The sequence below is a fragment of the Acipenser ruthenus genome, chromosome 17 (genome assembly GCF_902713425.1).
Source record: "Acipenser ruthenus chromosome 17, fAciRut3.2 maternal haplotype, whole genome shotgun sequence".
NCBI classification, from domain to species: Eukaryota; Metazoa; Chordata; class Actinopteri; order Acipenseriformes; family Acipenseridae; genus Acipenser; species Acipenser ruthenus.
The window spans coordinates 11,507,859-11,529,449 of record NC_081205.1 but is presented as its reverse complement, the minus strand read 5'-3'; the positions used below and the strand labels follow the sequence as shown (position 1 = coordinate 11,529,449).

General features: G+C 42.9%; 10 non-coding genes across 10 annotated transcripts; all 10 read right to left on the bottom strand.

The window, feature by feature from the left end:
• Nucleotides 1-11,728: 11,728 nt before the first annotated feature.
• trnar-ucg (transfer RNA arginine (anticodon UCG)) lies at nucleotides 11,729-11,801 on the bottom strand. Its single transcript has one exon. It is a non-coding gene; the product is annotated as a tRNA-Arg (tRNA).
• Nucleotides 11,802-12,879: 1,078 nt separating this feature from the next.
• On the bottom strand, nucleotides 12,880-12,951 carry trnaq-cug (transfer RNA glutamine (anticodon CUG)). The gene has a single exon. It is a non-coding gene; the product is annotated as a tRNA-Gln (tRNA).
• Nucleotides 12,952-14,670: 1,719 nt separating this feature from the next.
• trnar-ucg (transfer RNA arginine (anticodon UCG)) lies at nucleotides 14,671-14,743 on the bottom strand. Its single transcript has one exon. It is a non-coding gene; the product is annotated as a tRNA-Arg (tRNA).
• A 710-nt stretch (nucleotides 14,744-15,453) lies between these two features.
• trnar-ccu (transfer RNA arginine (anticodon CCU)) lies at nucleotides 15,454-15,527 on the bottom strand. Its single transcript has one exon. It is a non-coding gene; the product is annotated as a tRNA-Arg (tRNA).
• A 336-nt stretch (nucleotides 15,528-15,863) lies between these two features.
• On the bottom strand, nucleotides 15,864-15,935 carry trnaq-cug (transfer RNA glutamine (anticodon CUG)). Its single transcript has one exon. It is a non-coding gene; the product is annotated as a tRNA-Gln (tRNA).
• Nucleotides 15,936-17,673: 1,738 nt separating this feature from the next.
• On the bottom strand, nucleotides 17,674-17,746 carry trnar-ucg (transfer RNA arginine (anticodon UCG)). Its single transcript has one exon. It is a non-coding gene; the product is annotated as a tRNA-Arg (tRNA).
• A 706-nt stretch (nucleotides 17,747-18,452) lies between these two features.
• On the bottom strand, nucleotides 18,453-18,525 carry trnar-ccu (transfer RNA arginine (anticodon CCU)). Its single transcript has one exon. It is a non-coding gene; the product is annotated as a tRNA-Arg (tRNA).
• Nucleotides 18,526-18,861: 336 nt separating this feature from the next.
• trnaq-cug (transfer RNA glutamine (anticodon CUG)) lies at nucleotides 18,862-18,933 on the bottom strand. The gene has a single exon. It is a non-coding gene; the product is annotated as a tRNA-Gln (tRNA).
• A 1,773-nt stretch (nucleotides 18,934-20,706) lies between these two features.
• Nucleotides 20,707-20,779, bottom strand: trnar-ucg (transfer RNA arginine (anticodon UCG)). Its single transcript has one exon. It is a non-coding gene; the product is annotated as a tRNA-Arg (tRNA).
• Nucleotides 20,780-21,487: 708 nt separating this feature from the next.
• trnar-ccu (transfer RNA arginine (anticodon CCU)) lies at nucleotides 21,488-21,560 on the bottom strand. Its single transcript has one exon. It is a non-coding gene; the product is annotated as a tRNA-Arg (tRNA).
• Between the last annotated feature and the right edge of the window lie 31 nt (nucleotides 21,561-21,591).

Below are 21,591 nucleotides of genomic sequence, written 5' to 3'. Positions count from 1 at the left end.
GTTGAGCTCTGAAAATGAACTGATGAGTAACAGATAAACAGGTAATCCTTCTGAATATTCTCATTATATGGTGGGAGAATGAACGATCTTGTTAAAGATTTAGACTGAAGGTGAATTGTGAGTGGAGAAGAATGGATTTTGAGCCCAGGAAGACCCCCAAAAGGAGTGCGGCTACAGCAAATGGACACACTTTGCGCAATGACGAGGAGTGATCGGTTATAGGAATAATGCTGAATTCGTTGGGCCATGGAGCAGAAAACCAATTTTCCCTTGTAGTATCCTCCAAAGCCAAGAGAGGGAGCTGCATCTTTGAACGGCTGAATGTCTTTGTGCAGCAGGAGACAGTTGTCGTAAAAGAAAGTACTGCCATTCCTTTCTTTTAGTAGGAGCACCCACAGGCGGAGTTCCTTGCGAAAAAAAAAAAAAAAAAACCAAACCATAAGTATGACATCATTGAGGGAATCGACAGAAAGGATCAAATAGAGAGAAGGTAGGAGATAAAAGCTCTGCCTCGAGGATTTATCCTCATTGCGTACAAATTGCAAAGCATATGACATGGTTTATTTAAAATTTCCAGAAAGCTTTTGACAAAGTCCCACATAAAAGATTAATTTCTCAAACTGAATGCAGTAGGGATTCAATGAAATGCATGCACGTGGATTAGGGAGTAGTTAACATGTAGAAAACAGAAGGCCTTCAGAGTATGCAGTATTGCGGCCCTGACTGATATTCAAAGAAATACTCTTTTATTGAGATTTTACATTTTTTTACATTTACACCCATTCGTTTTTTCATTCATTTTACATTTTGTTTTAAAAGCATTTAAAATACATTTAAAAACACCAAGACAATTGTGCTTTGTACATGGTTAAAACAGACACAGATTAAAATCAACATGAAAAAAACCTGTGCTGTTTTAAAAGTGACTGGAAAAAAAGAACCATCTATAAAAAACCAGTGCTTGTGAGGGCCGGGGAGTGCTCTCTAAAAAAGTGAACATAAACCTAGATCTAAAACAGGGACAGGGGAAAAGGGACAGTGTATAAACAGTGAGTTAAAATTCTAAAATTTTAAAACACTTAAAATGTAACTTTTAATAGTTTACATTAAAAATCTTAAAGATACATAAAACAAAACAAAACAAAATCAAATAAAACATTCAAATTAAATCAAAGGTCCATAAAACTGAAACAAAAAGACTACATAAAACCAGGGCACCGTTGAAAAACGGTCATGCCAGCTAAAAAGGGCGGAATGCTGGCATGACAAAATAAATAAAAGGCTTAGCGGTGCCCCGTAGTCCCGCTCCTAGGAGCTAGCGGTTCCAGTTTTTTCCTTTATTCCATCTTCACGTCCTGAAGTCCGGCGATCCTCCACTCCGCGCAGGCCTTGTCCTTCCCGAGGGTCCGGATGTCCAGAATTACAAAGTCCTTGATAAGAGTTTGTGCCCTTCTGGTCGTGGTGATAGTGTCTAGCTCCTGCTTGTGATAGACACAGACGTTACGGCCTTCCCACAGGATCTGCTTGACAACATTGATGACACGCCAAACGCACTTAGCTGTGCTGGTAGTGATTCCTCCCGCAGGCCCATAGAGCACAGTCTCAGCGGTCATCTTGGCCGTGTCAGCAAACCTGTTTAGGAAGACAGAGACAGAGAGCCAGACACTGCCAGCCACATCACACTCCCAGAAGATATGGGCTGGTGTTTCTCTCTTGCGGCACTTTGCATAGGGGCATGTTTCTACTTGGGCTAGTCCCCTCCTGAACATGAACGCTCGAGTGGGGAGTGCACTGTGGACGGTGTTCCATGCTATATCCTTCTGGACATTACTGAGGCAGCTGTGAGACACATTCTCCCAGATTTTTTGGCTTTGGGTGAGGGAGAAAGTAGCTACTTTTTCAATTTCCTGGGAACCGGCAAGATATTTAGTTACAGCCTTGTATTCCCAGGAGGCCAATTTTGCTTTATCTAAGCCCAATTTATATATAGTGTCCCTTAAGGTTCTATAATACAATGGGGGGTCCCAGGAGTACGGCACGGTGTTATCAATAGTGCAGAGGCCCAAGGCCCTGAGACAGGTGGCAAAATAGAAACGATTCATGTAACATACCTTCCTGTCCAGGGCCTGGATGTTCTTGATAGTTTGCGTGAGCCCCTGCACTCGGGTGAGCTGCACAACGTCCGGGACCCCCTTACCTCCCTTCTTGTCGGCTTTACTCAGAGTGGCTCGCTTTACCCTCTCCATCTTGCTGCCCCAGATAAAGCGGTGGATAATGCGGTCCACCACTTTTTTGGTGGTCCTGTCTGGGGGAAAGATTTTTCCTACATAAGAGAGGATGGGGAACAGTATAGACTTGGTTATTAATACTCTACCCGTCATTGTTAAGGATCTTGTGCTCCATCCGCCAATCTTTTTACGGACCTGGTTAATGGCCGCCGTCCAGCTCTGGGCCCCCGAGCTATTGTTCTCGAAAATGAGGCCCAGAATCTTGATTTTGTCCTTTTTGACAGGGTACATGTCCGACAGTTCCCTATCTACCTGCCAATTTTTAGACACGTAGACTTCGCTCTTGGACTTATTAATCACTGCCCCGGTCGCCGTGCAGTACTTCTCAAGGATATTACTAATCCGAGGTACCGACGATGTGTTGGTGCAAATGAGTGACACATCGTCCATATATGCTGTTGTTTTGACCTGGACCCCGTTGGATCCAGGCAGCTGGAAACCAGTTATATTGGTATCCCTACGAATTGCCTGCAGGAGGGGTTCGATGCACACGACATATAGCAGTGGGGATAGTGGGCAACCCTGTCTGACCCCTGACTGGATAGATATTTTACCAGTCAGGTGCCTGTTCACCAAGACTCGGGTACTAATGTTTGTATATATGGTTTTAACCCACTCCCTAAGTCCAGGAGCGAATTTCATCTGGTCCATCACTTTGTACATATATTCATGGCTTACCCTATCGAACGCCTTCTCCTGGTCAAGGTTGAACAGGCAGAGGGGATGGTTCCGTTCTCTGGAATAAGCCAGAATGTCCCTTGTTAACATTAAAATATCCGTGATGGACCTCCCTGGGACGCCACAAGCCTGGTCAGGGCCAATGACCAAAGGGAGGTGTACTTGTAGCCGGAGCATCAGAGCTTTGGCTAGTATCTTGTAATCCACGCAAAGGAGGCTGATTGGGCGCCAATTCCGTAGATCTTTAACTTCCCCTTTCTTATGAAGGAGAGTAATTACACTCTCCCGCATAGAAGGGCCCAACCGCTTCTCCCTGTAGACCGCTCTGTAGACCTCCGCTAAATGGACTTTTAGCGTGTCCCAAAAAAGATGGTAATACTCACCCGGGATGCCATCTGGACCTGGCGTCTTACCGGTGTTCATGGTCTTAACCGCCTGGGTGAGCTCCTCCAGCGTGAGTTCTGGGTCCTTCTCCTCCTCCTCGTCGTCCCGCACTGAGTCAGGCTCCAACTGGCTCAGGAACCACTCTATCAGGGTGTCATCTGTAGCTTTGATGTTATACAGGTCCCTATAGAAGTTCTCTACCACTTTTTTCACTCCCTCACTATCCTCTACTATCCTCCCCCTGCTGTCGAGCATGGAGGACATCAAGTGCCGCTTCTCCCTCGTTTTCTGGAAGAAGAAGCGAGTACACTTTTCGTCTTCCTCCATTTTTTGCACTTTTGCATTGTGCATGACCTTTCGTTGTTCCTCCCTACAAAGCACTGAAAGATCTAGCTTGGTCTGGGCTATCTCGTCGCTTACAGGGAACCCCCGAAGCTGAAGCAGGCTCAGACGCTGGAGGGCAGCATTCAGGTATTTATATTTGGCCCTCCTTTCTTTTGCTTTCCTCTTGCCTGCTGCTATGAAATAACCCTTAGTTCTCATTTTGACCATCTCCCACCACTCTATAGGGGAGTTGAATAGGTCACGCAAAGTGGTCCACTCAACAAGCCTGCTCTTATAGGCTGCAGCTATGGAGGGGTCATCGAGTAAGGAGGTGTTTAATTTCCAGACCCCTGACCCCATCTGGGAGGTCTGAGGGACCTGCAATGTTACCTGCAGGAGCCTATGGTCAGAGAAGAAGACGGCCTGGGTGTCTACTGCCGTCTTCGTAAGGGAGCTGGTATGCAGGACGAGATCTATACGGGAGAAGGAGGTCCCAGATGAGCTCACCCAGGTAAAGGGAGGCACCAGGTCCTTACCTGCATCACACAGGGAGAAATCAGATATTACGGAGGACAAAACTCTACTAGAGCGGTCGTTGCGTGGCCTGCTCCGGTCTACGTCCCTCAGAGCACAATTGAAGTCACCTGACACGATGACGGGTACGTTCCCCAGCAGGAGTGGACGCAGCTGTGGAAAAAATTGAACTCTTTCGTTTTGGTTAGTGGGTGCGTAGACATTGACCAGTCTGAGGGGAGTGTTGTTGTATGTCACATCCACGCTCAGAATTCTACCAGGTTCTACCTCCCTGCTGCTGCGGGAGGTAATAAATGGGTTTTTAAACAGGATACCTACTCCGTCGGCTCTGGCTATGTTGGAGCCCGACCAGAAGGAGTCCCCCAGGGTCCAACTCTCCTTCAGGTCCCTATAATCAGGGCTCGACGAAATACCACACTCCTGCAGAAAGATGAGATCTGCTTTCAAGTTAGCTAGATAGTTTAGTACATCAAATCTTTTTTGTGTCTCCCTGATGCTCCTGACATTAACAGACACACAAATCAGGACCATCAGGGTAGCTAACAAGAAAAGGAGTCGTTGCGTCCACCCCATAGCGACTATGATTGGGAGGTCTGGACACTCTTCCTACTCTTAGCTCTACGCTTGCTTCGAGGGGGCTTGGGCTTATTTGCAACTCCCATCACCCCTGAGAAGGTACTCACTGCTGCCTCGTCCAAGAAGGCACCGTCTTTATATGCACAGTACTTGGAGTTGTTGGGGCTATTCAACTCCCCACAAGGTAAGTCTGGTGGAACTTGCTCAGGGCCCCTCGGAACGTGTGGGTCAGCTTTGTCCTGGGGGGGGGTTATGACAGACAGCATTCTTTGGCTGTTACCGTCTGTTGAATTGGAGCTGTTAGCAGACTTCTGGCTTACCGCGTCCAGGGGTATTCCCATGTCCTCCAGTGCTGTATCTAGGAGGACCTCTAGGGGGCCCCTGGTTTTGCCCATACAAGGGAGGGGGTCAAGGATGCTTTGAAGGGAGGCCCTTCGCTTGAAGAGGGTCATTGCTACCGAGGTACTGCTGGTCAGGGAAGGTGTTGACCCCGACCTCTCCCTCGGTGCATTAGTGAACACCTCTTCTGCGAGGTGTGCTAGGGTTTGTGCCAACGACTGGGAAGGCTGGCTGGGGATGCCCTGGCTGGCTGCTACCTGCCCACTAGGCGGCAGTGTAGCCGTCCCACTCGCCTCCGTCTCTGCCTGCGAGGGCAAGACTGGGGACTTTGTGTGGACATTAGCTGGTTTTGGATCTATGGGGGGCACCTGCAACTTGCTGTCTTTGATCCTGATCTTCTTTCTTTTCCCCCCCTCGTCTCTACCCTTTCTTTTCCCCACCCTCTGCTGGTTCTTCACTCCCTTCCCCTCCTTCTCACTCTCACTTTCACTGTCGCTTTCGCTTTCCTCCCCCACGGACTCAATCCTTATGGCATCATAACGAGAGCCGAGGGGGAGTGCTGGCGCTGAGAGGGCCCTACTCAGGGGGGGGCCGCTGCTGGGTCCGGGCTCCCTCCCTGCCTCGTGTTCTGCTTCAGAGGAGCTACTGGAGGAGCTAGTGGAGTAGCTGTTGTACTCTCTCTCTGGGCTGGGGGAAGGGGTCCTCGTAAAACGGGACATGTCTCGGGGGCGGGGGGGTGAGGGGGGTGCTGGTGATGATGGTGGTGCTGGAGTCTGGGTCTTGGATACTGTTGGTGGTGATGTGGACTGATCTTTGTTACTTGCTCCCTCTTCCTGCTCAGGCCTAGGCTTGTTGGTATTTGCCTTGCTGGCTCTGGCCATGTTGGCATAGGAAGAGGGGCAGTCCTTAAACAGGTGCCCCTTCTTTCCACACAAATTGCACTGCCTCTCTTCTCTGCAGTGGCTGGTCTCGTGGGGGGCGCCGCAGTTCCTGCACTTGACTACAGTACATGCGGCCGCCAGGTGTCCTAATTCCCCACATTTCCTGCAGAGTTTTGGCATCCCATTATAGAATACCAGCCCTCTGTTGGGCCCTAACACTATGGAGTTTGGAATGTGGCGGACGCCTCCAATGCCCGATGGATCAACATTAAGGCGTACCAGCCACTTTCTGGCTCCTGTCCAAACCCCATCTTCATCTGTAATTTTCCTCCCTTCTGATGACACCCTCCCATAGCGGTTAAGCCATGTTGTAATATCATAGTCGCTAACAGCCTCATTGAAAAATTGGACAGTAACAACTTTCATTTCTCTGTCTGTCAGTGCATCCACACAAAATTCTTTGTATGGAGCGAGATATTTATTCTCCCCCCAAAAGGACCACATTTCTTGTAACTTTTGGGGGTTCCTAAAACTGACCTCAAACACTTCCTTAAGCCCTGGCAATTTCACCAAACAATTCAAGTCAGAAGGGGAAAAACCCATACCCCTCTGAAGAATGGTCCGGCTGAACTCCAGTCTCGTCAGTCCTGGTTCCGTTTCCTCTTGCTGGGTCCTTGTGAAGCGCACCGCATTGTGCCTCCTAGTCTCCTGGGTTGGCCGGAACGCCATCCTTCAGCTGGCTCCTCCGATTGGGGTGGGAGAAGCCTCTGGACGTCCGGGTTGTCTCTCTCTACGGAAAAGAAACAACATAAGCAGCAAATCTGGGCAGTTGAAGGAACTATTACTTTAGTCCCTGAGGAGATGGTCGCCTCGCAAGAGGGACCCCCTCCCCAGGTGAACGGTGTCCTTCCCTGGCGGAGTAGGGGGCGCTGCTTGGCACCGAGACCACGTAGGAAGAATCGTGGCTGTGACGCCTCCTCGGGGTCCGGGGCCGCCCTCTGCTCCTCCCAGATGGCGCCCTCTGCTGGGCGCCTGCTGCTCTCTCGGTCTGGATCTCGATTACAATCAAGGGCTGGGGATGAGGTCGTCTAGGTCATCAAAGGGTCCTCAAAGGTCGTCTGGATGGTAGGTCCTCCTTCTCTCTAACTCCAGGAACGTCTGGAAAAGCCGGAACCGCCTGAAAAAGAAAAAAACTGGAACCGCCTGAAAAAGAAAAAAACTGCTCTCAACAGTCAACAAAATCTTGAAAGACCCTCGGCCTAGATTGGGCAAGCCAAAACCAGACTGAGCATTAGTCTTCCAAAAAGTTGCCGAGCTGAAGAAAGCCAGTCAAAAATAAAAAAAATTCTGTTCCTCCTCACCCGAACAAACCTCTCACAGACCCTCGGAGGGAGCGGGCAATGCCACTACCCTCTAAGCCTTAGTCTTAGAAAGATTTATTCGAACTAAAGAGAAGCCAGAGTATATTCAAAGAAATGGGAATGGTTTTGAAAGTGTTTGAATAAACTGCCGGTAAGCTGAAAGAAGAAAAGCATCTCACAGAGAAGAGACCACTATGGGGTCGTGCTGGACACCCATGGCGGCCGGGGAGGTCACTGCAGGGGCCTGCTGAATGCCTGCAGTGAGGGGAGGGTAACCTAAAAGGTTACATTTGGAAGACCGCGGAGGTAAGGAATAGAAGGGGGCAGTGGGGCCCTGTTGAAGCTCGCAGCTGGTAGAAAACCGTTTGACAGAGAAGGGAGCACTATGGGGGCCTGCTGGACGCCCATAGTGGCCAGCGAGGTCACTGCAGGGGCCTGCAGTGATGGGGGGTGGGGAATGCGGGAGCAGCCGCACCCAACTGTAATTACTGATTAGAGGAGACATCAAAAATAGAGCAATGTAACCAGTGGTGTATTACAGGGATCAGTATTAGGTCCTCTGCTATTCCTAATCTACATAATGATTTAGATTATGGCATAGTAAGCAGACTTGTTAAATTTGCACACAACACAAAAATAGGTGGAGTGGCAAACACTGTTGCAGCAGCGAAGGTCATTCAAAATGATCTAGACAGCATTCAGAACTGAGCAAGCACATGGCAAATGACATTTAATAGAGAAGTGTAAAGTACTGCACACAGGCAAGAAAAATGTGCATTATAAATATCATATGGAAGATACTGAAATTGAAGGAATCTTTGAAAATGACCTAGGAGTTTATGTTGACTCAGATATGCCTTCATCTAGACAATGTGGGGAAGCTGTAAAAAGGCCAACAAGATGCTCGGATATATTGTGAAAAGTTTTGAATTTAAAATCAAGGGTAGTAATGTTAAAAATGTACAATGCATTAGTAAGACCTCACCTAGAATACTGTGTTCAGTTCTGGACACTTCATTAAAAGAAAAAGGATATTGCTGCTCCAGAAAGAGTGCAAAGAACAGCGACCAGAACTGTCCCGGATTTAAAACACATGTCGTATGCAGACAGGCCAAAAGAAAAGAAGCTATTCAGACTTGAACAAAGACTAGGCGGTGATCTGATTCAAGCTTTCAAAATCCTAAAAGGCATTGACAACGTCAACCCAGGAGACTTTTTGAACCAGGACCAGGGGTCACAAATGGAAATTAGACAAAGGGGCATTCAGAACAGAAAATAGGAGGCACTTTTTTACATAGAAAATTGTGAGGGTCTGGAACCAACTTAGTAATGTTGAAGCCGACACCCTGGGATCCTTCTTGATGATACTCTGAGATCAATAAGCTACTAACAACCAAACGAGCAAGATGGGCTGTATGGCATCCTCTTGTTTGCAAATCCTCCCATGCTCCCATGTAGTTTAAATGGCCTAGGAGGGACAGAAGATTGAGTTTAGTAGGGGGGGGGGGGGGGGACCGGACAGAAAAGTGGAAATATAAAAAATACAATCCCCTGAGGACAGGCTCAATGGGCATGATTTTAAATGTGTTTGATATATTGGCTTTAGCCAGTCATGCGTTTTTCCCAGCAATTTTGATTAAGAATATGGCGTGGTCGATTTGCATATTGCAGGGAGCAATCTTCGTGAGGGACTGTTGATGCTGGATGTGATGGAGTTACGGTGAGCGGAAATGAAGGAAGTTACAGGCAGAATAGCACAGGTTCCTTCAATGAAGTTATTACAAATCTGGCAAAACAATCTCTGGATACAAATGCTCAAAACTGCCGATGAGCAGTGAGGGAAGGGAACCAGAAAGGTTAGGGAACCTGCAGTGAGGGAAGTGAACCAGAAAGGTTATAGTTAGAGGTGAAGGGAGCACTATGGGGGCCTGCTGGATGCCCATAGTGGCCAAAGAGGTCATTGCAGGGGCCTGCTGGACGCCTGCAGTGAGGGAGGGGAACCAGAAAGGTTATAGTTAGAGGTGAAGGGAGCACTATGGGGGCCTGCTGGACGCCCATAGTGGCCAAAGAGATCACTGCAGGGGCCTGCTGGACGCCTGCAGTGATGAGGGGGTGTAACCAGAAAGGTTACAGATGCATATTATACAACAGTGGCGGGTGTCGAAACCCCCAGGATAGATCGCGGGAGCAGCCGCTCCTAACTGTAAAAACAATCTCTAGAAACAAATGCTCAAAACTGCTGAAGCGCAGAAAGAAAAGCATTTCACAGAGAAAGGATCACTATGAGGGCCTGCTGGACGCCCATAGTGGCCAAAGAGGTCACTGCAGGGGCCTGCTGGACGCCTGCAGTGAGGGGAGGTAACCTGAAAGGTTATAGTTGGAGCCAGAATGCTCAGGAACTGCTAAATGAGCCTTTGATTGACAGGTGCGATGGTCCTGCTTTCGGATTTTTCCGGTAGTAGAAGCGCTTTGTGGAGATGCAGTCGGTGCGGGCGAGGTGTTTCAAGTCCGCTTATAATACGCGGAAATTGGGCTAGCTTCTTGAGTCGCGGGTTGGAATTTGTAAAACACCCATACTGACATGGGTTGGGCTTGTTTTGTCGTTACACTTGGCAACACTGGGTAAAGCAACGATCAGTGCTGACGTCATAGCGCCTGCGACGGGAAGGATGAAATAAAGTAAACAAATTCTCCTTACGTGCTGTAGATTTGAATGGGATGTTGTTGCTACGAAGATAAAGCTGGATCCGGGAGATCGTCCAGTCTCTGATTTCAGGAGTTGCGGAGGAACAGTGGCCAGGCGGGAGCCACAGCAGACAGGAGAAGCTGACATCTGGGCAGAGAAGTTTGGAGTGGTAATACCGCCGACCAAAGTTGTGGTGGAGTTGGCCCGGGAAGGGCTGGTTGAACTGGTTGCGTGGATCTCGGCTCCGGGGAAACAGCAAACAGATCGTCATCCGTCGAAACGGAATAATCCAGAATGCAGACCATGATGCGTGCATGTACGATGAAATCAAAACGCAACTGAGAGATAAGTGAAGAGGGTATTTATAGTGCTAACAATTTAAATTAGCTAATGTGTAAATTGAATGATTCAATTTGGTGATGCGGAGATTGGTGTCTGACCCTCCTCCCGAACTTTAATTATAAATTTCATTTAATGTACAGGGTGATCAGGAGCACTGTTGTGGGGAAGTATTCTCCACAGAGTTAACTAGACAGGCAACAACATCACAGGTTATAGAGAGTCAGCTACTTTTGTGTTATAGTACATTTTTCACATTTTGTTCTAGTAAACACACAAGCTGAAGTCCGGTTCCACATACAAACAGCTGATTGGATTCCTGAAGATGTGCGACAAAAGATTATTTCTCAGGTAACATCAATACTAAGATTACATATTCACTTGAGCTGACTGCTAATAACATTGAAGAAATGTGAAAGTTAACTAACAGCTGGTGTGTAAAGGGTAAATATTTTAACTTGTAACTGAAATGAAAGCTTAACAAAAAACACCTCTATGAATCTGTGCTATACGATGAAAACATGAATAAAGTCAGACATTGGTCTAATTAGTTTGTTATAAGGCTATGATTTTGATGCAGTACTTTTTAGTTCGTTTTACTGGCAAGGTGCGGCAAAAAAACAAGAATTCACGGAAAGTTGTCCAAATGTAGGTTTAGCTACATCAACATACACAAGAGCATTTAAATAGTACACCAGAACCAATAATATAAAGACTTGCTTTTGACTGCTGGCAAGTTTAAATGTTACTTTAGAGTACAAAACTTTACCGTCCAGACTTCAGACTCCGACATCATTTCTGGTCAGAGTCGAGGGTCTCAGTGCGACAAATGTTTGAAATTCTCCCTTTCGGGTTTCCCTGTTGGTTTAGAGGACGGATGTACCAACGATGTCGCTTTTGAAGCCTCTTGATAAGAGCTACAAACTCAGCACATTTACTTTAAATGTATCCAATTTTGCGAATGCAATCTGTATTTAAAGTGTGAACAACAGCTGTGACCACTTTGCGCAGTCAAAAGTGCTGCGACACGACGCGTCCCGTACAGCAAATAGTGAAGCTGCACAGCTTGTAGTTGATTCATCTGCGATAGAAAGAATCTACGTAAGGAATTGATCATTTGACATATACTGGACTATACATTAGGTACATTTCTAACGAGATCACACTGATGTAGAACATATTTCTATATTTAAGTTAAATTATTTTCCTTACCACACTAAAGGAAAAAGAGTTTATATCACTTTTTAAAACGCAGAAACATGTACACTGACTTACATTGTATTATTTGATCTGAAATACAAGTTACACAATTAATAAATAAAATCTAAAATAAAAAACCGACCACGAAAGGACTCGAACCCTCAATCTTCTGATTCGAAGTCAGACGCCTTATCCATTAGGCCACGCGGTCTTTCACCGAAAGAGAGCGTTTTCGTAAATACTTTACTCTATAATTAGCGTAGTTTGTTCATAACGAAGCAAACAAATACAGCACTACCACAGTCCCAAAGAGGTACGGAATTAAAAAAGCAGCCAGTAGCCCCGCCCATACCCTAAAGCTATGTGCTTACCCAATTGGCGCTGCCTCTTGTCTGTTATTTTCCTATTGCTGAGTGATGCCCCGCCCCTCGTACTCAGGGCACAAATGGAATTGACTGACGCTTCTGTGAAGTAATGGTTTTATAAACAATACATACCGGTATGTGATTGTTAATATGAAATATATATAAAAGCGGCTGAAATACAAACTGACAAAAAAATCTAGCAGAGGATGGTTTCGATCCATCGACCTCTGGGTTATGGGCCCAGCACGCTTCCGCTGCGCCACTCTGCTTTTGCTCAGTTGTCAAATGTTTAATAAGATACTGTTAAATTAATTAATATAATGGACTACAGTTTAATCATAGCGGTTAACGTTACTTTAGGGTGGTAAGGTTAAATTGCCTTTACCAGACACCGTGTTTAAATGGTTACTGACGCTAACCATGTTGAAATATATGTTTATTTATTTTGATGAATAATAGCTGAAGAGAGGGGAAACGTCTGGAAAGTTTATTATAAAACAGTCGTGAGAAAAAAAAAACATACACGTTACACCCCAGATGGGACTCGAACCCACAATCCCTGGCTTAGGAGGCCAGGCCACTGGGGCTCCTAAAGAAAATGCCGTTCTTGCTCATATTTGTGTGCCAGACTATCGCTAAATACAGAAAGGAAGGTAACCCCCCAAAAAAATTATTAACGCTTTACCTTTTTACCTGTACTGTACTCTGCAAGCTTTTTACGGTCACCTCGGATTTTTCAGTACAGGTTGCAAAAGCAGACAAAAGCAAATAAAAGTATTTCTGAGGGTTTTATACTTTAGATTTTATGGCTAAAAGGTGCCATCCCACAACTTTGCAGTGAATTTCTAAGCATTTATTATGATAGAAACGTCAGTTCGACGAAACACTTTTTAATAACTTAAGAATAATAATGCACTAAAACGAAGGTCCCACCGAGATTTGAACTCGGATCGCTGGATTCAGAGTCCAGAGTGCTAACCATTACACCATGGAACCCATATTTACGCCTTGGCCACGTAACTGTAATAAATACATCATTTTATTTTTATTCTCTTTTTTTTTTTTTTTTTGTGTGTGTAAGCGTTTCTACTGCGATTGTTTTAATTAGCACTAATCTTGGACTACCTTACCCAGGGTAACATTACACAGTCCAAGATTGGTTTGAATCGGGCTGTGAAAGCAGCCGAATTTGTTTACAATGACTTGGATCCGGGAATCCAGAGCTTTAAAAACTGTAATAAGTCCAGACTAGTTTGGAAAAGCTTGTCTTCGTTCAGACTGTATCACAATCCCCCATCCTTCACTGCTATGACATAATAGTGTTGCATTGAATTACTACTTTTTATGAAGCATGTTATTGTGAAGCATGTTTACTGACGTGCACCTTTTTTCTTTTTGTGTAGATCGCCTCACCATTACCTACTGTCGAAGCAGTGGCCCTGGAGGCCAGAATGTTAATAAAGGTATGGAAATGGAAGTCTTTGTTAAAATATTCACAATCATGTTTAATGTACAGGGTGATCAGGAGCACTGTTGTGGGGAAGCATTCTCCACAGAGTTAACTAGACAGGCAACAACATCACAGGTTACAGAGAGTCAGCTACTGTTGTGTTATAGTACATTTTTCACATTTTGTTCTAGTAAACACACAAGCTGAAGTCCGGTTCCACATACAAACAGCTGATTGGATTCCTGAAGATGTGCGACAAAAGATTATTTCTCAGGTAACATCAATACTAAGATTACATATTCACTGGAGCTGACTGCTAATAACATTGAAGAAATGTGAAAGTTAACTAACAGCTGGTGTGTAAAGGGTAAATATTTTAACTTCTAACTGAAATGAAAGCTTAACAAAAAACACCTCTAGGAATCTGTGCTATACGATGAAAACATGAATAAAATCAGACATTGGTCGAATTAGTTTGTTATAAGGCTATGATTTTGATGCAGTACTTTTTAGTTCGTTTTACTGGCAAGGTGCGGCAAAAAAACAAGAATTCACGGAAAGTTGTCCAAATGTAGGTTTAGCTACATCAACATACACAAGAGCTTTTAAATAGTACACCAGAACCAATAATATAAAGACTTGCTTTTGACTGCTGGCAAGTTTAAATGTTACTTTAGAGTACAAAACTTTACCGTCCAGACTTCAGACTCCGACATCATTTCTGGTCAGAGTCGAGGGTCTCAGTGCGACAAATGTTTGAAATTCTCCCTTTCGGGTTCCCTGTTGGTTGAGAGGACGGATGTACCAACGATGTCGCTTTTAAAACCTCTTGATAAGAGGTACAAACTCAGCACATTTACTTTAAATGTAAATGTATCCAATTTTGCGAATGCAATCTGTATTTAAAGTGTGAACAACAGCTGTGACCACTTTGCGCAGTCAAAAGTGCTGCGACACGACGCGTCCCGTACAGCAAATAGTGAAGCTGCACAGCTTGTAGTTGATTCACCTGCGATAGAAGGAATCTACGTAAGGAATTGATCATTTGACATATACTGGACTATACATTAGGTACATTTCTAACGAGATCACACTGATGTAGAACATATTTCTATATTTAAGTTAAATTATTTTCCTTACCACACCAAAGGAAAAGAGCCTATATCACTTTTTAAAACGCAGAAACATGTACACTGACTTACATTGTATTATTTGATCTGAAATACAAGTTACACAATTAATAAATAAAATCTAAAATAAAAGAACGACCACGAAGGGACTCGAACCCTCAATCTTCTGATTCGAAGTCAGACGCCTTATCCATTAGGCCACGCGGTCTTTCACCAAAAGAGAGCTTTTACGTAAATACTTTCATCTATAATTAGCGTAGTTTGTACTACAGTATCAACGAAATATTTTTTCATAACAAAGCAAACAAGTACAGAACTACCACAGTCCCAAAGAGGTACGGAATTAAAAAAGCAGCCAGTAGCCCCGCCCATACCCTAAAGCTATGTGCTTTCCCAATTGGCGCTGCCTCTTGTCTGTTATTTTCCTATTGCTGAGTGATGCCCCGCCCCTCGTACTCAGGGCACAAATGGAATTGACTGACGCTTCTGTGAAGTAATGGTTTTATAAACAATACATACCGGTATGTGATTGTTAATATGAAATATATATAAAAGCGGCTGAAATACAAACTGACAAAAAAAATCTAGCAGAGGATGGTTTCGATCCATCGACCTCTGGGTTATGGGCCCAGCACGCTTCCGCTGCGCCACTCTGCTTTTGCTCAGTTGTTAAATGTTTAATAAGATACTGTTAAATTAATTAATATAATGGACTACTATTTAATCATAGCGGTTAACGTTACTTTAGGGTGGTAAGGTTAAATTGCCTTTACTAGACACCGTGTTTAAATGGTTACTGACGCTAACCATGTTGAAATATATGTTTATTTATTTTGATGAATAATAGCTGAAGAGAGGGGAAACGTCTGGAAAGTTTATTATAAAACAGTCGTGAGAAAAAAAAAAACATACACGTTCCACCCCAGATGGGACTCTGAACCCACAATCCCTGGCTTAGGAGGCCAGTGCCTTATCCATTAGGCCACTGGGGCTCCTAAAGAAAATGCCGTTCCTGCTCATATTTGTGTGCCTGACTATCGCTAAATACAGAATGGAAGGTAACCCAAAAAAAAATTATTAACGCTTTACCTTTTTACCTGTACTGTACTCTGCAAGCTTTTTACGGTCACCTCGGATTTTTCAGTACAGGTTGCAAAAGCAGACAAAAGCAAATAAAAGTATTTCTGAGGGTTTTATACTTTAGATTTTATGGCTAAAAGGTGCCATCCCACAACTTTGCAGTGAATTTCTCAGCATTTATTATGATAGAAACGTCAGTTCGACGAAACACTTTTTAATAACTTAAGAATAATAATGCACTAAAACGAAGGTCCCACCGAGATTTGAACTCGGATCGCTGGATTCAGAGTCCAGAGTGCTAACCATTACACCATGGAACCCATATTTACGCCTTGGCCACGTAACTGTAATAAATACATCATTTTATTTTTATTCTCTTTTTTTTTTTTTTTTTTTTTTTTTTTTTTTTTTTTTTTTTTTTGTAAGCGTTTCTACTGCGATTGTTTTAATTAGCACTAATCTTGGACTACCTTACCCAGGGTAACATTACACAGTCCAAGATTGGTTTGAATCGGGCTGTGAAAGCAGCCGAATATGTTTACAATGACTTGGATCCGGGAATCCAGAGCTTTAAAAACTGTAATAAGTCCAGACTAGTTTGGAAAAGCTTGTCTTATTTCAGACTGTATCACAATCCCCCATCCTTCACTGCTATGACATAATAGTGTTGCATTGAATTACTACTTTTTATAAAGCATGTTATTGTGAAGCATGTTTACTGACGTGCACCTTTTGTTTTTGTGTAGATCGCCTCACCATTACCTACTGTCGAAGCAGTGGCCCTGGAGGCCAGAATGTTAATAAAGGTATGGAAATGGAAGTCTTTGTTAAAATATTCACAAGCATGTTTAATGTACAGGGTGATCAGGAGCACTGTTGTGGGGAAGCATTCTCCACAGAGTTAATTAGACAGGCAACAACATCACAGGTTACAGAGAGTCAGCTACTGTTCTGTTATAGTACATTTTTCACATTTTGTTCTAGTAAACACACAAGCTGAAGTCCGGTTCCACATACAAACAGCTGATTGGATTCCTGAAGATGTGCGACAAAAGATTATTTCTCAGGTAACATCAATACTAAGATTACATATTCACTGGAGCTGACTGCTAATAACATTGAAGAAATGTGAAAGTTAACTAACAGCTGGTGTGTAAAGGGTAAATATTTTAACTTCTAACTGAAATGAAAGCTTAACAAAAAACACCTCTATGAATCTGTGCTATACGATGAAAACATGAATAAACTCCGACATTGGTCTAATTAGTTTGTTATAAGGCTATGATTTTGATGCAGTACTTTTTAGTTCGTTTTACTGGCAAGGTGTGGCAAAAAAACAAGAATTCACGGAAAGTTGTCCAAATGTAGGTTTAGCTACATCAACATACACAAGAGCTTTTAAATAGTACACCAGAACCAATAATATAAAGACTTGCTTTTGACTGCTGGCAAGTTTAAATGTTACTTTAGAGTACAAAACTTTACCGTACAGACTTCAGACTCCGACATCATTTCTGGTCAGAGTCGAGGGTCTCAGTGAGACAAATGTTTGAAATTCTCCCTTTCGGGTTCCCTGTTGGTTGAGAGGACGGATGTACCAACGATGTCACTTTTAAAACCTCTTGATAAGAGGTACAAACTCAGCACATTTACTTTAAATGTAAATGTATCCAATTTTGCGAATGCAATCTGTATTTAAAGTGTGAACAACAGCTGTGACCACTTTGCGCAGTCAAAAGTGCTGCGACACGACGCGTCCCGTACAGCAAATAGTGAAGCTGCACAGCTTGTAGTTGATTCACCTGCGATAGAAGGAATCTACGTAAGGAATTGATCATTTGACATATACTGGACTATACATTAGGTACATTTCTAACGAGATCACACTGATGTAGAACATATTTCTATATTTAAGTTAAATTATTTTCCTTACCACACTAAAGGAAAAGAGCCTATATCACTTTTTAAAACGCAGAAACATGTACACTGACTTACATTGTATTATTTGATCTGAAATACAAGTTACACAATGAATAAATAAAATCTAAAATAAAAAAACGACCACTAAGGGACTCGAACCCTCAATCTTCTGATTCGAAGTCAGACGCCTTATCCATTAGGCCACGCGGTCTTTCACAAAAAGAGTGCATTTACAAATACTTTAATCTATAATTAGCGTAGTTTGTACTACAGTATCAACGAAATATTTTTTCATAACAAAGCAAACAAGTACAGAACTACCACAGTCCCAAAGAGGTACGGAATTAAAAAAGCAGCCAGTAGCCCCGCCCATACCCTAAAGCTATGTGCTTACCCAATTGGCGATGCCTCTTGTCTGTTATTTTCCTATTGCTGAGTGATGCCCCGCCCCTCGTACTCAGGGCACAAATGGAATTGACTGACGCTTCTGTGAAGTAATGGTTTTATAAACAATACATACCGGTATGTGATTGTTAATATGAAATATATATAAAAGCGACTGAAATGCAAACTGACAAAAAAAATCTAGCAGAGGATGGTTTCGATCCATCGACCTCTGGGTTATGGGCCCAGCACGCTTCCGCTGCGCCACTCTGCTTTTGCTCAGTTGTTAAATGTTTAATAAGATACTGTTAAATTAATTAATATAATGGACTACTATTTAATCATAGCGGTTAACGTTACTTTAGGGTGGTAAGGTTAAATTGCCTTTACCAGACACCGTGTTTAAATGGTTACTGACGCTAACCATGTTGAAATATATGTTTATTTATTTTGATGAATAATAGCTGAAGAGAGGGGAAACGTCTGGAAAGTTTTTTATAAAACAGTCGTGAGAAAAAAAAACATACACGTTACACCCCAGATGGGACTCGAACCCACAATCCCTGGCTTAGGAGGCCAGTGCCTTATCCATTAGGCCACTGGGGTTCCTAAAGAAAATGCCGTTCTTGCTCATATTTGTGTGCCTGACTATCGCTAAATACAGAATGGAAGGTAAACAAAAAAAAAATTATTAACGCTTTACCTTTTTACCTGTACTGTACTCTGCAAGCTTTTTACGGTCACCTCGGATTTTTCAGTACAGGTTGCAAAAGCAGACAAAAGCAAATAAAAGTATTTCTGAGGGTTTTATACTTTAGATTGTATGGCTAAAAGGTGCCATCCCACAACTTTGCAGTGAATTTCTCAGCATTTATTATGACAGAAACGTCAGTTTGACGAAACACTTTTTAATAACTTAAGAATAATAATGCACTAAAACGAAGGTCCCACCGAGATTTGAACTCGGATCGCTGGATTCAGAGTCCAGAGTGCTAACCATTACACCATGGAACCCATGTTGACGCCTTGGCCACGTAACTGTAATAAATACATCATTTTATTTTTATTCTCTTTTTTTTTTTTGTGTGTGTGTGTAAGCGTTTCTACTGCGATTGTTTTAATTAGCACTAATCTTGGACTACCTTACCCAGGGTAACATTACTCAGTCCAAGATTGGTTTGAATCGGGCTGTGAAAGCAGCCGAATTTGTTTACAATGACTTGGATCCGGGAATCCAGAGCTTTAAAAACTGTAATAAGTCCAGACTAGTTTGGAAAAGCTTGTCTTCGTTCAGACTGTATCACAATCCCCCATCCTTCACTGCTATGACATAATAGTGTTGCATTGAATTACTACTTTTTATAAAGCATGTTATTGTGAAGCATGTTTACTGACTTGCACCTTTTGTTTTTGTGTAGATCGCCTCACCATTACCTACTGTCGAATGTTTAAATACAAATTGCATTCGCAAAATTGGATACATTTACATTTAAAGTCAATGTGCTGAGTTTGTACCTCTTATCAAGAGGTTTTAAAAGCGAATGTTAATAAAGGTATGGAAATGGAAGTCTTTGTTAAAATATTCACAAGCATGTTTAATGTACAGGGTGATCAGGAGCACTGTTGTGGGGAAGCATTCTCCACAGAGTTAACTAGACAGGCAACAACATCACAGGTTACAGAGAGTCAGCTACTGTTGTGTTATAGGTACATTTTTCACATTTTGTTCTAGTAAACACACAAGCTGAAGTCCGGTTCCACATACAAACAGCTGATTGGATTCCTGAAGATGTGCGACAAAAGATTATTTCTCAGGTAACATCAATACTAAGATTACATATTCACTGGAGCTGACTGCTAATAACATTGAAGAAATGTGAAAGTTAACTAACAGCTGGTGTGTAAAGGGTAAATATTTTAACTTCTAACTGAAATGAAAGCTTAACAAAAAACACCTCTATGAATCTGTGCTATACGATGAAAACATGAATAAAATCAGACATTGGTCGAATTAGTTTGTTATAAGGCTATGATTTTGATGCAGTACTTTTTAGTTCGTTTTACTGGCAAGGTGCGGCAAAAAAACAAGAATTCACGGAAAGTTGTCCAAATGTAGGTTTAGCTACATCAACATACACAAGAGCTTTTAAATAGTACACCAGAACCAATAATATAAAGACTTGCTTTTGACTGCTGGCAAGTTTAAATGTTACTTTAGAGTACAAAACTTTACCGTCCAGACTTCAGACTCCGACATCATTTCTGGTCAGAGTCGAGGGTCTCAGTGCGACAAATGTTTGAAATTCTCCCTTTCGGGTTCCCTGTTGGTTGAGAGGACGGATGTACCAACGATGTCGCTTTTAAAACCTCTTGATAAGAGGTACAAACTCAGCACATTTACTTTAAATGTAAATGTGTTCAATTTTGCGAATGCAATCTGTATTTAAAGGGTGAACAACAGCTGTGACCCTTTGCGCTGTCCAAAGTGCTGCGACACGACGCGTCCCGTACAGCAAATAGTGAAGCTGCACAGCTTGTAGTTGATTCATCTGCGATAGAAGGAATCTACGTAAGGAATTGATCATTTGATATATACTGGACTATACATTAGTTACAGATGTAGAACATATTTCTATATTTAAGTTAAATTATTTTCCTTACCACACTAAAGGACAAGAGCCTATATCACTTTTTAAAACGCAGATACATGTACACTGACTTACATTGTATTATTTGATCTGAAATACAAGTTACACAATTAATAAATAAAATCTAAAATAAAAAAAACGACCACGAAGGGACTCGAACCCTCAATCTTCTGATTCGAAGTCAGACGCCTTATCCATTAGGCCACGCGGTCTTTCACCGAATGAGAATGTTTACGTAAATACTTTCATCTATAATTAGCGTAGTTTGTACTACAGTATCAACGAAATATTTTTTCATAACAAAGCAAACAAGTACAGAACTACCACAGTCCCAAAGAGGTACGGTATTAAAAAAGCAGCCAGTAGCCCCGCCCATACCCTAAAGCTATGTGCTTACCCAATTGGCGCTGCCTCTTGTCTGTTATTTTCCTATTGCTGAGTGATGCCCCGCCCCTCGTACTCAGGGCACAAATGGAATTGACTGACGCTTCTGTGAAGTAATGGTTTTATAAACAATACATACCGGTATGTGATTGTTAATATGAAATATATATAAAAGCGGCTGAAATACAAACTGACAAAAAAAATCTAGCAGAGGATGGTTTCGATCCATCGACCTCTGGGTTATGGGCCCAGCACGCTTCCGCTGCGCCACTCTGCTTTTGCTCATTTGTCAAATGTTTAATAAGATACTGTTAAATTAATTAATATAATGGACTACTATTTAATCATAGCGGTTAACGTTACTTTAGGGTGGTAAGGTTAAATTGCCTTTACCAGACACCGTGTTTAAATGGTTACTGACGCTAACCATGTTGAAATATATGTTTATTTATTTTGATGAATAATATCTGAAGAGAGGGGAAACGTCTGGAAAGTTTATTATAAAACAGTCGTGAGAAAAAAAAACATACACGTTACACCCCAGATGGGACTCGAACCCACAATCCCTGGCTTAGGAGGCCAGTGCCTTATCCATTAGGCCACTGGGGCTCCTAAAGAAAATGCCGTTCTTGCTCATATT